This window comes from Carcharhinus amblyrhynchos, chromosome 2 (genome assembly GCF_965287045.1).
Source record: "Carcharhinus amblyrhynchos chromosome 2, sCarAmb.v2.hapA, whole genome shotgun sequence".
NCBI classification, from domain to species: domain Eukaryota; kingdom Metazoa; phylum Chordata; class Chondrichthyes; order Carcharhiniformes; family Carcharhinidae; genus Carcharhinus; species Carcharhinus amblyrhynchos.
This window is the reverse complement of record NC_137325.1, coordinates 34,113,790-34,130,029: the sequence shown is the minus strand read 5'-3', so window position 1 is coordinate 34,130,029 and position 16,240 is coordinate 34,113,790. Positions and strand designations below refer to the sequence as shown.

Sequence of the window (16,240 nt, the reverse complement as noted above, 5' to 3'; positions counted from 1 at the left end):
GATAGCATGATTATTACACTTTAGCTCTCTCTCTTTCTCTTATGCTTTAAGCCATTCCTCAAATCCTTTTATGTCTTAATATCTCCTTATGTGACCTGGTGTCAAATTTTGTCTGATAATTCGTCCTGTGAAGTGACCTAGGACCATTTAATACACTAAAGGTGCCACATAAATGCAGGTTGTTATTACTATTACAGGATCCAGCCCTGCTTTGTCCTACGTGACAGTCTGACCAGATATGCTGTAATGCTAATATCCATCCTAGTTTTGATTTAAAAAGATAGAATGCTGGAAATACTCAACAGGTCTGGCAGCTGTCTCTATGGAGAGGGAAAAAAAGAGTTCACATTTCAGATTGATGACCTGTCATTATCCCCTCTTTAAATACTGTCTAGTCAGTCCACTAATCCTGAGCTGTCTGACTTGTGCAGTAGTGATGGTGATCTTGCTTATCCTTTGCTGTCTTGAGAGTGGTAATGAACAGAACACAAACCTTTAAGCAGATGCTATTTGCGCATGGTGGCACACTGGTTAGCACTGCTGCTCACAGCGCCAGGGACCTGGGTTCGATTCCTGGTTTGGGTCACTGTCTGTGCAGAATCTGCACATTCTCCCTGTGTCTGCATGGGTTACTTCCAAGTGCTCCAGTTTCCTCCCACAGTCCATGGATTGACCATGGTGAAATGACCCTTTGTGTCCAAAGATAGATTAGTAGGGTAAAAATATGGGGTCATGGGAATTGGGCAGGGGAGAGTGCATGGGTAAGATGCACTGTCAAAGAGTCAATGAAGACTTGATGGGTTGAATGACCTATTCTGCACTGTAGGGGTTCTATGATTGTAGAGGGTAATCAAAAAAACACTAGAATGGGGTGTTGAGTATGCTTGACACTGCAGGCTCCAGTGAAAACCGTGGTGTTGTTAGGGGGCAGAACACACCTGAGATATTGCTCCCCAGGGAGTTTGCTCTGTCTAACCTGAACTGAATCTCACTGTGTGGGCAGTTCAGTTATTGGCCTGAGCCCAGTGAACCCTAATGTATTCCTATTGGCCGAAACTTGACTGAAAATTAGGATGCAAATTTGGACGCTTTAGGTTGAAGAATCATAGAATCCGTACAGTGCAGAAGGAGGCCATTTGGCCCATCGAGTCTGCACCAACTCTCTAATAGACCCAGACCCAGATCCAGGCTCTATCTCTGCAATCCCATGTATTTACGCTGCTAATCTCCCAAGGCTGAAATCGAACCTGGGTCCCTGGAGCTGTGAAGTAGCAGTGCTAGCCACTGTGCTACCATGCTGCCCTTACAGCAACGTTAATGGCTTCTGGATTGATGCCTTCTTATTATTGTGCACAAAAAACTGACATGCTTTATTAGATTCCCTGTTGCTTTTTTTCCTTCCTGTTTCAAATCTTTCAGCCGGTGTGAGGCTGGGCACAAAATAGAACAGCAACTTCTTCAGGGCATCTGTGTTCAGGCACCCATACATTCAAACAGCATGGAAAGAGGCCACTCAGCCCATCATGAATTGATAGTTAATCAACCAAATGAATGAAAGAGCCATCTAATTATGCCAATCTGCTCGTTGCTCTTTCCCATTGCCCTACACATGTCTCCTATTCAGAAAGATGTCCAATTCCCTCTTGAAAATTACTATTGACACTAAATCCACGCACCGTTTTTTCAGAAAGTGTATCCAGATTATAACATGCACAGTAAAACAAGTTCTTCTGATTTCCCATCTAGATTTTTTCCCAATTATTTTTTATCTGTATCCAACTGACTACCTGGAGCTAAATGGAGATCGGAGATGTAATGATATCTGATATATATCAACCTTGGGATTCAATAGGATGGAGTTCCCAACACTGAGTCAGAAGACGACGTATACTAGTTTTCAACATATCATCCAGACTAGTTCCTCAAGTGCAGTATTGAAATAGTACCGATCCTCAAAACAGAAGGAGCTGGTATATCATAACAATATCCCCATTAAAAATAATCTTTGCAAAATAAATTGCAGGGTTAACTGCCTCTTTGGATTGACATTACAAGGATACAGAATCAGAACATTCCTATCCTCCTCCCCCACTCCTCACCCTCCTACATCTTTGCACATTGTTATGCTGTGAGAAACAGCAAGAATTATTGGCTTTTATGAATCAATGTCACAGCTCAGAATAAAGCAGGAGGGTCAACTCTTGACTTTTGTCAAAGTCACCGTGACTATCACCCTGCCACAGTCCAACATTCCAACTGACATAGCGAGTCTTGGTGCTGACACCATCAGAAGTGTTTCCAATCTATTCAATAAAGCTATCACTGAATACAGTAGATGATTTCAATTTGCATTCTACCAAATTACAAGTAAACGCGCAGCGCCGAAATGCAGTTCCCCAAATGTTTTAGTAAGAAAGCAACAAAAACATCTTGTTGGTTATACGAATTAAACTGTAGGGAGGTATATTTTAAAAGCTCATACAATGTGGATCCTGTCAGTGCAAACTGTCCAGTGCTGAAAGAACATAACAAAGGGTCTGAAAGAAAAGGGTGACGAAAACAGCCTGGAGGATCTCTAAACGTTCTCTCGAAAACAAGTTTTAGTGAGGTGGTGGTGGGGGGTGCTCGCTATTCTATTTCATTTTGCTGTTTCCATTGTTTACTGGAACTTGTGATCAACTCGAATACACAATCACCACAGATAATTCTCAGCTTCACTGTGAAGTTAATGTAAGGTATTAGCACAGATTGTATCAATTCGCTGCAGACCAGAGACATGCCTTACCTTTAGTATTCTCATAGAGCACAAATTCTGGGTTCCCATTAACAGAATGATGGCTATAGCTGAATAGATATCTTCACACTGTGAACATTTCTTTGGCTGGCACAGCACTCAGCTGAGCTCCCTTCCAGTGAAACCTGTTCTCATCCAGACGGAGACACTGCTACCCCACGGGCAGGCACAGGCAGAGCCTTGCTCTCCCACTCCAACATAAAGGCCAGTGAAGATTTTTTTTTGTCTTCTTCATCCAGTTGCTCGCTGTGAAATGACTGATGCTAAAAGTGGCTCTGTCTCAAGGGATAATATAGGGAGATAGATAGGGAGGGAGAGAGAGAGAGCTGGGTGTAGCCTGAGATTCTGCGTCATCTGTTACACAAAGCGAGCAATTGGCTTCTGCCTCACAGTATGGCAAGCTTCAGCTTTCCACAGCTGTTTATTTAGACAGCCCCAACTGGTTAAATAGTTTCATAAATCACAAATAGCCCATCCTGCACACGTTGTTGTACGAGACCTATAATCAGCATCAATCAGGTAAACAAAAATACTTGCAAACTTTATGTCTTCCTTTGCAACAAGCGTGGAAACTGCCACTGACCATCTATTATTGACCAGATCGCAACTGCATTTCAATGTCCACTTGTAAATTATTCACTTGTCTTGGATATTAATCTGTCGTTATTTTGTATAGTGAGGCTATAAAATGAAGATTCATGGTCTTCTTATTGCTGAGTTAAAACAACCCCTCGGATAGAAACTGCCATGCAAGGTTAACAGACTGTCCATCATTTGTAGCAGCCTGACATTAAAGATGCTGACTAAAGCTGCAATGGCACACCGAAGATTCTTCCAGAGTTCATCTGCAAAACTGGAGGGGTTTGTGGAATGTGTGACGCTTAAAGTTGCCTATATAATCATTCTATTTTTGGTTTGATTCATGCAAATCTGGGATAACAAAACCAATCATTTTGAAACATTTACTGAGGGCTTAAACCCCATTGTTTGAAATGAATAGCTGTGAGCTTATGTAATCTTGTACTGTATTCCTTAAAGGTACAGGAGTCCCTTTGTGTCTTGTTACACGGCATGACTTCAGTGCAGACTGCTGTTTAGGCTCTGCCTTTTATTACCCCCCTCCCCCTCGCCCACTCGTGCAATAGCCGCAAAAAACATCTGGCAAGGCAAGAGTCATATAAATACTCATTCTGTGCTCTTTTCTTCAGTGCTTTTGCCTGAAAACAAGGGAGTTTAAATAAATGTTTTCCATTTCCATGCTAATTTCACACAACTTTGACCAGGCTTGTGTCTCTGCGGTTTCTCACCGAAACCTGAGAGTGCATCTAGCTGAAAAATGCCAACGCACTACAAATTTAGTTTACTTGGCAAACAACTGGCAGGATCATTGACGGAAAATTCTGTCAAGATGTTTTGCACAGGGGGTTATAGGCTGAAGTGCACCTGATGGTTTACTTTCCATAAACTACATGTCCCTGATGTATTCTTGCTGTGTATTTAAGAACATAAGAACATAAGAAATAGGAGCAGGAGTAGGCCATCTGGCCCTTCGAGCCTGCCCCGCCATTCAATAAGATCATGGCTGATCTGTCGTGGCTCAGTTCCACTTTCCCGCCCTCTCCCCATAACCCTTAATCCCCTCTCTTATCAAAAACCCATCAACCCGCTTCTTAAAAATATTTAGCGAGGCAGCCTCCACCACTTCAACGGGCAGAGAATTCCAGAGATTCACCACCCTTTGAGTGAAGAAGTTCCTCCTCAACTCCGTTCTGAACCGCCCCCCCTTTATCTTGAGGCTGTGCCCCCTAGTCCTACTGTCTTTTTTGAGCGGGAAGAGTCTTTCCACCTCTATCCTATCCATCCCATTCATCATCTTATACGTCTCAATGAGATCTCCCCTCATTCTTCTAAACTCTAACGAGTACAAGCCTAGTTTATTCAGCCTCTCCTCATAGCTCAACCCCCTCAACTCCGGTATCAGCCTAGTAAACCTCCTCTGCACTCCCTCCAAGGCCAAAATATCCTTGCGCAGGTGCGGCGCCCAAAACTGCACACAGTACTCCAGCTGCGGCCTCACCAATGCCCTATACAGCTGCAGCAAGACCTCCCTACTTTTATATTCAATCCCCCTCGCTATGAAGGCCAGCATCCCATTCGCCTTCCTGACCACCTGCTGCACCTGCAGGCTGGGTTTTTGCGACTCATGCACAAGGACCCCGAGGTCCCTCTGCACCGTCGCCTGCTGCAGTTTTTCGCCCCGTAAGTAATAGTCCTTCCTACCATTCTTCCTACCAAAGTGGACCACCTCACACTTGCCAACATTAAATTCCATTTGCCATTTCCTGGCCCATTCGCCCAGCCTATCTAGATCCTTCTGCAGACTCTCCACACCCTCCGCACAATTTGCCTTTCCCCCAATCTTGGTGTCATCAGCAAATTTCGACACCCTACACTCGGTTCCCTCCTCCAGATCATCTATATAAATGGTAAATAGCTGAGGCCCCAGCACCGATCCCTGGGGCACCCCACTAGTCACCAACCGCCAATCCGAATAGCACCCATTGACCCCCACTCTCTGCCTCCTATTTGACAACCAATCCTCTATCCACGCTAACACCCTACCCCCAACTCCATGTCCTCTGACCTTCTGCAGTAACCTCTTGTGAGGTACCTTATCAAACGCCTTCTGAAAATCCAGAAAGACCACATTTGAAAAATATAAAGAAGATTGCCTCACCTGGGATGTTTGGCTTAGCCAAACATGTTAAGCAGAGCACCAACGAAGTTTTCTTGGCACCAACAGAAGAATATCCTTATCATAAACCAGGCGATTTATTTCCTGGCTCACAATTCCTGTCAGAAACTTAAGGACCTTATTCCTTATTGCTGGCATTGGCATTCAGTTCAACAACACTGACGGCCTGCTGATAACCCACTTGCTGTTAAGCTATTGGCAACAACTACTTGTATCTGTATATTCCCATTACATTGTAATATTTCACAAGGTGCTTGGGTAAGAAAATTTGACATTGAGCCACAATCGGAGATATTAGGACATCTGACCAAATGTTTGTTCAAAGCTAAACGCAAAGTACTGCGGAGGCTGGAATCTGAAACAAAAACAGAAGAATGCTGGAAAATCTCAGCAGGTCTGACTGCATCTGTGGAGAGACAATAGAGCCAACGTTTCGAGTCTAGATGACCCTTCGTCAGCTCTCTCTTTACAGATGTTGTCAGACCCACTGAGATTTTTCTGTTATTGTTTGTTCAAATATATAAGTTTTAAAGAGCAACTTAAGAGGGGAGAAAGGAGGGACAGAGAGGTGGAGAGGTTCTGAGCAGGGAATTCCAGAGGGAGAACCCTGTTAGCTGAAGTCAGAGCTCTCAGTGGTGAACCGATGAGAATTAGGGATGCACAACTGGTCAGAATTGGAGGAGAGCAGAGATCTCAAAGGCATGTAGGACTGGAAGTGAGGGATACACTGGAAGTGTAGGGATTTGAAAGTGAGTAAGAAATTTTAAAATTGAGGTGCCAGACTGGGTCACCGAGTACAAGGCAGAGGGTGAAGAGGACTTGGTGCAAGTTACATTCCAGAGAGCAGAGTTGTGAATGAGTAGCAAGTCTGTGGAAGGTTCAGAATGACTTGGGAAATGCTCCATCTGTGACCTCGAGCATTCTACTCAACACTTAGATAGTCTAGGGTAGATTTGAACTCTTGGCTAAGAAGACCGGTTAGGGAGGATCTGTTTTCTAGGTCCTTTCCGTTTGTGAATGCCTGAGGGAAGCACATTCATGAGTCTCATTGAACAATAAGTTTGTGTGTCTTATTTATATCCTGATGGCTGCAGACAGGCAACAAGCTGGAGGCCACTCTGCAGCATCAAGATCAGACATGAGAGGGGATGATCAGGGCTGTTTAAACTGGAAGGAGAAGTGGGGAATCCCTGAGTAGCAGCCACCCAGTTTTGCTTTTCGAATCCTGGAGGAGAACACCTGGCTGCACCAGGGGGAATTTTTGCCTTGCCTAAGAATAGTGAATGTTTAACAGCATCCCACTGGTGGCGTCCGTGTCATTTTAACTGTGCATCTGCTCCATTCTCGTCAGATGGAGTCTGTTAAAATTCCTTCTTTCTGTCCTGCCCCGCTTCAGACTGATCACCATGTCCAGCAATCTTGGGTGAACTATTTTCGTCGGAGCAAATGTTCAACAGGGAGACCCACCCTTATGCTGAGAGTGTAAGGCAAGATCAGGCCGTTTCTTTTATTTTGTCTGTTACCTCTTTAGCTTTGCTAAAGCTTCAGATCCTCATCAGGACCCCATGCTCGGATGACAGGTTTATAACAGCACTGCCAGGATCCATTGCGCTGTAAATCTTTTGTTATCAGCCTTAGCCATATTCATGTACAGACCCACACACGTATTTGAAAAGTGTCGCTTCGTTTGTTAATTGATTGCATACTGTTCTTCTAATTCTTCCTTAAAAGATAGAAAGCAGGAAAGTCTGTGACAATTTGTGACATAATTTGTCACTCCAGTGATGGGGAAAGCTGAGTGACATTTTGTTCAAACTTTATTTGCCGTTATGCTTTACCGAGATATTTTAGCAGTCAGCTAGTACTATAAGTGTTTTGCTCTGGCAGTCTAAATATTCTAAGTTCAAATCAACTTTTAATAGATCAGTTCTTCAATACAATGGGGTGTATTATGAACAAAGAAATAAGGTCTCTCTTTAGATTAGTTACATTAAACAGGTTTAGTGTTAATCTTAGTGAAGCTGTAGACAGACGGCTGAGTTATTCCTGGCAGTGTCCCTGGTAACCAGCCTCTGTCCCTATAGATAACACAGAACAGATGATTTAACTCTTCAGTGTATTTCTCAGTATCAGCTAAAAACCATTTCATTCTTCATACGGATCTGTAACACAACATCCCACAGAGGACGGAATAGTTGTGCCAGGTTTTATTTCAAAACTACATTTTTCTCTCAATTTCAGAAAAGGAAATTAAATATGTTTATATTGTATCTCAGAAATTTAGGATTAGTCCACCAGGATGACAGCCAATGAAGTACGTTCGAAGTATCGTCGCTATGTTAATGTGGGAAATGTGGCGCTAATTTGCACAGCTTCCACAGATAGAAAGTAAATAAAAAGGCCAGGTTACCTATTTTAGGTATTGGTTGACGACTAGCCCTGTTCTTCTTTAAATATTGCCATGGAATCTTTTATGCCCACCCAAGAGGCAGATGGGATCTTCTTTGATGCCTCATCTGAACGATGGCACCTGGAACAGTGCAGCACTCCCTGAGTACAGTACTGAAATGCCCAGCCTGGGTTATATGCTCAGGTCCTTGGAGTGGGGTTACATATCATCAACCTTCTGACTGAGAGGTGAGAATTCCACCACTGATTCATGGCTGGCACTCTATGTAGGGATGTGTCAGCTACCCAAAAATGGCTTTGGTAATTGCCCCGTTAGCAAAAAGAGAAACAAAAAACTCCTTTTGCATTGTTTTGTGAAGAGGAAGAAATATACTCTGAAATTGTGTCATGCCATGTGACATTATTTTGTTTCAGGCTACACAAAACATTCCACAATATAGTGCTCTGCACTTTCAACTAAACAATGCCTTGAGATGCAGAGATGTGTGTACTTGGGTGGGGGGGTGGGGGTGGTGGTGGTGGCGGGCGGGGGGGTGGTTTGTATTATGCACAGTTCAAGACTAAAATTTACTCATGATCCATACAGGGCTGCTAACCCTGGTTGAAATCATTTCTCTACGTTTCATCATATGATCTTCTGCCTCCAACAATACCCACCCATTTAAACAGCCATTATTCCCCATCTCCAATATTTCTATAATAAATATGTAATTGAAGAAAATGAAAATAAAAGCCACACAATTTTCTTGTTTAAATTCTCATTTGGGCGGGATTTTACGGCTGGGTGTGCCCCAACATTGGAAAAACCTGCCTGAGGTCAATGGACCTTTGTATGGCCCATGTCCCGTCCACTACAATTCCCATGGTGGGCAGGATGGGAAATCCCTGCCCTGTATCTTCATTTCTTTGCTTTTCCTCTTCCTCATCCTCTCCATTAACTTCCTCAAATGAAGAGTGCCATGTGAATTTTCCTCCTCTGCCTCCAGTTTTCATTGCTTCACTCTGTTATTCAGAGTGTGGCACATCACAATTAACCGAGAGATCCTCACTGTGAATATTGAAGGCTGCCTTCAGATCTGGCCGAATGCTTGTTGGCACAGCTGATGGTCATATGACTCCCTGGATTTATCAGTTGGGTTCCTCAGAGTTGACATCAGCCAAGTTCAAAAGGAATCTCCTTTGTCGCCAAGCAACTACTCCTTAGGGGTGATTCAAAATGCAAACGAACAGGTTGGAGATGTTGAAGTGTCGCCAATATGAAAGCATCATGGCAGCTTCCAGGGAATCTGTCATGACCAGCGTCAACCCTTCCTCGTGGTTGCACACCAGCTGACCACCAATGAAATGAAATCCTTTACAGTTGACCAGTATCACTGATTGATCCAGGGGTTTGGATTGACATGTCGTCAATGGCACCTTGCACCAATTGGAAGACGGCTACAGATTGAGAATCAGAGTGCCCACTCATTCTCATAAGAATCATAACAATTAGAAGCAGGAGTAGGCAATTCAGCCCTCAAACCTGCTCCACTATTCAATACCAACATGGCTGACCTCATCTTGGCCCCAATTCCACTTACCTCCCTATTCAGCCCTTCAAACCCTTACTGGTGAAACATCTGTCCATCTCTTCCTTAAATTTACTCAAAATCCCAGCATCCACCACACTCTGGGGTAGTGAATTCCATAGACTCACGACCCTTTGAGAGAAGTAATTTCTCCTCATCTCTGTTTTAAATCTGCTACCTCTTAACCTAGACTATGACCTCTTGTCCTACATTGCCCTATAAGAAGAAACATTCCACATCCAGGCCTAAACTGCCCAATCTCTCTTTGTAAATCAAACTCCTCATTTCTGGAATTAATCTAGTGAACTTCCTCTGAACTGCCTTCAATGCAACTACATCCATCCTCAAGTAAGGGGACCAAAATTGTACACAATGGTTTAAATGCGGCCCCACTAATGCTTTGTACAGTAGCAGCAACACTTTACTATTTTTATATTCTATTCCTTTAGCAATAAATGCCAAGATTTTGGCCTTGTCAACAACCTCTTGTATATATAACATCATTAACAAAATAAAATGTCCCAAAGCACGTCACAGAACAGTCATCAAACAAACACAAAGTCACATTAGGAGATATTAGACTGATACTTGGCCAATGAGGTAGATTTTAAGGACCACCTTAAAGGAGAGAGGTGGTAAGGTTGTAGGACTCATGGCTTTGGCTGCTGAAGGCATTGCCACCAATGACAAGGATGCTCAAGAAACCGGAATTAGATAAGCGCAGATATCTTTGAGGCTAGTAAGGCTGGAGAACAGAGACCATGGAGGATGAGAAATTTATAGTAGAGGAATTTATCAACTTGGAGCCAATGATATGAGGTGTGATGGGTTTTTAAAATTCATTTACAGGATGTGGACATCACTGGCTAAACCAACATTTATTGCCCATCCCTAATTGCCCTTGAGAATGTGGTGGTGAGTTGCCTTTTTGAACCGCTACAGTTAATGCGGTGTAGGTACGTCCACAGTGCTGTTAGGGCGGAAGTTCCAGGATTTTGACCCAGCAACAGTGAAGTAACAGCAAAATATTTCCAAGTCAGCATGGTGAATAGCTTGAAGAGGAACCTCTATTTGGTAGTGTTCCCATGTGCCTTCTGCCCTTGTCCTTCAAGATGGTAACAGCCGTAAGTTTGGAAGGCGCTGCTTGAGGAGGCTTGGTGAGTTTCTGCAGGGCATCTTGTAGATGGTACACACTGTTGCCACTGTGTGTCAATGGTAGTGACAGTTTGGGGTGGGGGGGGGGGGAGGTGCTGTCAGTCAAGCAGCCTCCTTTGTCCTGGATGGCGTGGAGCTCCTTGAGAGTAGATGGAGCTGCACTCACCCAGGCAAGTATTCCATCATATTCCTGACTTGTGCTTTGTGTTTGGTGGACAAGCTTTTGGGAATTACCACTGGATTTCCAGCCTTTGACTTGCTCTTGTAGCCACAGTATTAATATGGCTAGCCTAGTTCAGAATCTTGTCAATGATAACTCCCAGGATGTTGATAATGAGGGATTCAGTGCTGGTGTGATGAATCTTATTTCAACACAGTGAGGAGGAAGTGTGTATTGATCAGTTTATTTTGCAGCTTCAAACAGAGATATAATCAGTATTGATAAGGCAACAAGAAGAAACAAAAGCTGTGTTGGAGGGAAAGGGGATCTATTCACCTATTACATGATAATTATATGGATGTATATGTGCTGAGGATGTTGTGAGCAAGAGAAACAACTCAGTGTGTGGAACACCAAGTGGTACTTGTTAAGGAGAAAGGAGTGACAGCACATTTATAACAGGAACAGGTTGAGGTGTGATTGCGAGGTCTACAGAGTGGCATCCATTACATCAGTTGGTGTTAATGAAAGTCTAAAGTCCTTTGAGACAAACTTTAGTTACCGGATAGGAAAAGCCTTTCATGAATTTTCATTCTCTCCTGATATGAGTCAGCTGATCTAATCACTGACATCTGAACTCAATTATCAACCACAGATAAGCCTATTCCTCACATGGCAAATAAGGTTAGAATGCAGTGAGATTATACAGTAAGATCAAAGACTTACTCATAATAGTAATGATCTCTATCTTATTTACACTGTACTAATTAAAAAATCAATATTACAGCAAGGTAGGATCTTCAGGACACACAAATCCTGCTCGACAGTAAAAGAGGCTTTCATGTTAATTGTTGACACATGGACGTGTGCTGCTTTGTATTCTGGATGAAAATTGTTACTGTTTCCGATTCCACATCTTACTGGCACTTCAGGCCCTCGCCAGCCTCCTTACTATTTCTGTAACCTCTTTCTGTTATCCAAACTTCCTCACCTTCTCTGTGACCTGCTCTCATTCTCCAAACCTCTTCCAGTTCTCCAGCCCTCCTCCCATTCTCCAAACCTTTTCCAATTCTCCAATCCTCCTCACCATCACTGTAACCTCCTTCACTTCTGACCCTATTCACCAACACTGTAACCACCTCCTGTTCTCCAAACTTCTTCATTATCTCTGAAACTTCCTCCATTTCTCTAACCCTCATCTACTTCTTTAACCCTTCTCCAGTTCATCAACCCTCCTCCAGTTGTACAACCCTCCTGCAGCTCAGGCTCCTCACTGCCACATTTTGTCAAATGCTGCCTTGATGTCAAGGGCAATCATTCTCACCTCACATCTGGTTTTGGAGTCTTTTGTCCACATTTGTACCAAGGCTGTGATGATATCTGGAGTTGAATGGTGCTGCCAGAACCAAAACTGTTTCAATGAGTAAGTGCTGCTCGATTGCACTGCTGACTACACTTTCCATCACTTTGTTGATGATTGAGAGCTGGCTGATGTGGCAGTAATTAGCCATATTCATGGTCAGCACATACTGGGGCACTGTTAGGTAGATGTATCTGTAGAAGTTATACTGGAACAACTTGGTGCTATAGGCACGACTAGTTTTGGAGTAATTCTTCAGCATTACAGCCAAGACATTTTCAGGGCTTCATTGTCCTTCCTGTGTCCAGTACACTCTGCGCAATCTTGAGATTGTGTAGAATGAATTAAATTGGCCGATGACTGGGTCCTCAGGAAAAGGTTGAGATGGTTCATCCATCTCAAAGTGCAGCACTTCTGGCTGAAGATGGTAATGAAAACTCCAGCCTTGTCTTTAGTGTGACTTGCTGGGACTCCATCATTATTGAGCATGGGGATAACACCAGGTAGAGATGTAGTTGCCTCCTCCTTCATCAATTTGCAGAACCACTTCTTCCTAGAAAATGTCAGCTATTCCTTAACGATGGTGAAGAAAACTGATCACGACCATTGCTTTAGTCCCTTTCTAACTGACACAGTTATTAACTAGTACAACCTCCTAATGTCCTATTCTAATGTTCATTATTAACTGACAAGGGCAAACTGAAGTTCATTGAAACCAGCAGCATATTCATAACGAGTGAGCAGATGATGTTTCACCATGCCAATTATTAATTTCCATTGATTTGGAAACTTTTGCCATTATTTTCAATTCCAAATCAACTAAACATGACCGAGACAAGGAAATTAATCTGCAAAAATAGCTTGAATTGCCATTCTATGAACTCCAGTGGAAGGAAGGTGGGACAGCGTGAAAAATAGCTACCACTTGGCTACTAATTCATTTTACACCTGATAGTCTATAAGATAATAGCTTCCTCTGTAGAGAGAGTGACATGGGCAGCACACCCAGTACAGTTGGTATATCATTATTGGATATACGAGCACATTAAAATTATTTATTATTCAAACCTGTTCTATTTCCTAAGATTCTTCCCAAAACGTTATGCTGTTTCTTTTTTCACTCGAGAATTCTCCCTCATCCCTCCTCATGTGCACTGATCTCAGGGTACAGTCCTATTGATCACAGCAGCCCATGTTTGCTCCTCACTGAACAAGCGACTCTTCATGTTGGAATTCAGGCCAGTAAGAGCCAGTGAATAATTTAACCACTGGAGTCTTCAAGCCCAGTTTTGCACTGTTCTGACATCCCATAGCCACATAACTGCGGGGAATGGGTCAGGAAGAGAACATAGTTGGTTTTTCCATCCCCTAGCCTAGGAATACTGATGTCTAATGATGCCCACATTGCACCCTTGATTGAGAATGTATGGCCACACTATGGGTGTCAAACTGAGAGCAGTCTGCTCTAAAAGGTTCAGTTTTACACCATCCAGGGTACCCCAGAGCCATTGACATCCAATATTCTCTATGGGATCCATCTATGTCTCAGTGTATTATTGAGGCTCCATGAGATATTTCATAAGTTGACAAAAACACCTCCTTGAGACTTCCTTCGGTGCCATGGTGTTTTAAAATCTAGAAAAAGGGCCTGACCTTTGCCTGAATTCTCACAACAACCGCAGGTTAACTGGCTGAACCACAGAGAAATGACAGCATTCTTCCCATTTCTTCAAGTATTTGACCAATTGCTCACCAGAGCTGCAGCTGGGCATCGAGTGAATCCACCCTCTACCTAGGAATGATCACATCAGTCTGCTGGGGCACCATCAGGACCAGAATCACAGAATAGTCCTAGTTGCATGCCCATAAAAATGCACATACACATACATATGTTCACACAATGTACAGATGCAAACATTCACTCAGTCACAACCCTTGAAGTTTCGACTGGATACTACTATGGGACCACCATCATCACAAATGGTTCAGTGGAGCAGGGAGAAGGCCCATCACTCTCTTCCCTGGACCACAAGGTGCATAGAATAAATGTGGTCTTACCAGGAGCACTTGTATCCTGGGAACAAATTATGGTTTAAACATGCACACATATCTGTCCATGCACAAATCCCTCTCTTTTTTAAGGCAGTCTCCTGGAGTCAGGGATGAATTTCTTCCACACTAAGAAGGAGTTATCAGGTGACTGAGGGGTCCAATCTACGGCCTACAGGCTCTGTCACAGGTGGGCAGATGATGGTTGGAGGAATGGGTGGGTGGGGTGACAGGTTACCACACGCTCCTTTCACTGTCAATGCACAAAGATGTACGTATATATGTACACACGAGAGTACAACACATACACTAACAGACATGCACAGACAGACTCCTTTGCAAAGCTTGCTATAATAAGGTGAAGACTCACCATATCTTTAATAAAATTGAAATTAGATCACTACATACTGGCCAGTCACATTGCAACAAATAAATAAACTGCTGAACTAATTCTGAGTAAAATACTGATAAGTGTATCAAACAGTGCTCAGAAGAACACAATGTGCAGTGTATTCTTGTACAATGCTTCTTTACAAATAGGAGTATCGAATCTTGTAACCCATGTTACAGAAAAAAATCTATATTGCTCACATGATGGCAATAGTAGAGAAACAAGCTAAACCGCAGAGCAGTCTTCGACGGAATAAACACAGCTACCCTGTTAGTACACTGTTAATTTTAATGTTACCAAACCACTATCACAACACCAAGGGTTAAACACAGGTCCTACAGAGGTCTCACATGGAAGCAATAACAATTGATGCAAGCTAGTTTAGAAGTCAAAGTTGCTTTTCCCCTCTATTTTATGATCAAGACTTCACTAATATATCAAAGGTTTTTAAAATGAATATAAAGCAAAGGGCCATATAACGTGACAGCTGACCAATACAAGGTGTCTGTGCTACATTACCCGAAGTGGCATCTATGTCTTCATAAACACGTCTGCACTTGAGCTGGTGCAACAGTCTGCAGCTGCCCTGCTAGCTGAGACTCTTCAGTTATTTATAGTGCTAAAATTATCCATTCCTCGTCATTTCCTCCTCACAATTTCAACAGATGAAAGATAACTGGGGCTTCTGTTTTTGACTTGTTTTATAATGTAAAGACTGAATATGAAAACAAAATGTTTGTTTTCTCCCAGCTGGTGGCCCATCGAACTGCTTCGGTCAAACGGACTGGAATTAAAGAGACAATTTTTCGCCCTTTTTTTTACTCCTGCAGAGTTTCACATACCAGGGGGTAAACCTGACTGAGTGTGCAAGTGTGAAGTGGCTGACAGTGAGACAGCTGTCCATTTGATATTCCCCTCCCCAGCCCGATTTTCATTAGAATCAATAGAAACAGAAATATGGGAGAGATGTAAAACAGCTTGCTGACTCGCTATCAGTTGGTGTAGACTAACACACACAGTGAAAGGCTTCCCCCAAGAGCCCCAGCAATTCTAGACCTAAAGGTCACCTTGTCCATTATTAAAACCATTCACTCATGTGAACATTGACAGGCAATATTGAGCAAACTGCAGACCAGGCGCAGCAGACCCTGCACCCCTTATTCCCAACATGCGCACTCTGCTTCCCTGTACTGGGACTGCAACGGTAGAAAGTTGCCCCTCTTTGTTTGATTTTCCACACATTTCTTGGGCTAGAAATAACTGTCAATATTAGCGGGCAAATATTTATGAAAGGACTATGTGTTTCTGTACTGCTTTTCATGACTTCAGGATGCTTAAATGCAATGAACTGCTCTTGAAGTGTTGTAAGAAACACAGGCGCCACACAGCAAGATGCCACAAACAGCAATTCAATTAATGACCACATTATCCATTTTAGGTGTTGGTTTGAGGGATAAATGTTGCCCTAGATACTGGAGAAAACTCCCCTGCTCTTCTTCAGTTAGTACCACGCCGATGGCCTGGTGGGATTATTGCTAGACCAGTAATCCAGAAGCTCAGCTAATGTTCTGTGGACCCAGGTTCAAATCCCATCACGGC

At 43.1% G+C, this 16,240-nt stretch overlaps 1 protein-coding gene across 4 annotated transcripts in view; it reads right to left on the bottom strand.

The window, feature by feature from the left end:
- ripor2 (RHO family interacting cell polarization regulator 2) overlaps positions 1–15,201 on the bottom strand; it is an 83,091-nt gene extending 67,890 nt beyond the window's left edge. For 2 of the 4 annotated variants that reach the window (XM_080204339.1, XM_080204341.1), the window contains exon 1: positions 15,161–15,201. The gene's annotated coding sequence lies outside the window, so the exon portion shown is untranslated. Of the gene's footprint in view, positions 1–2,785; positions 3,027–15,160 lie in introns of those variants that run through there. The other 2 variants (XM_080204338.1, XM_080204340.1) reach the window with 1 other exon arrangement.
- Positions 15,202–16,240: the final 1,039 nt, after the last annotated feature.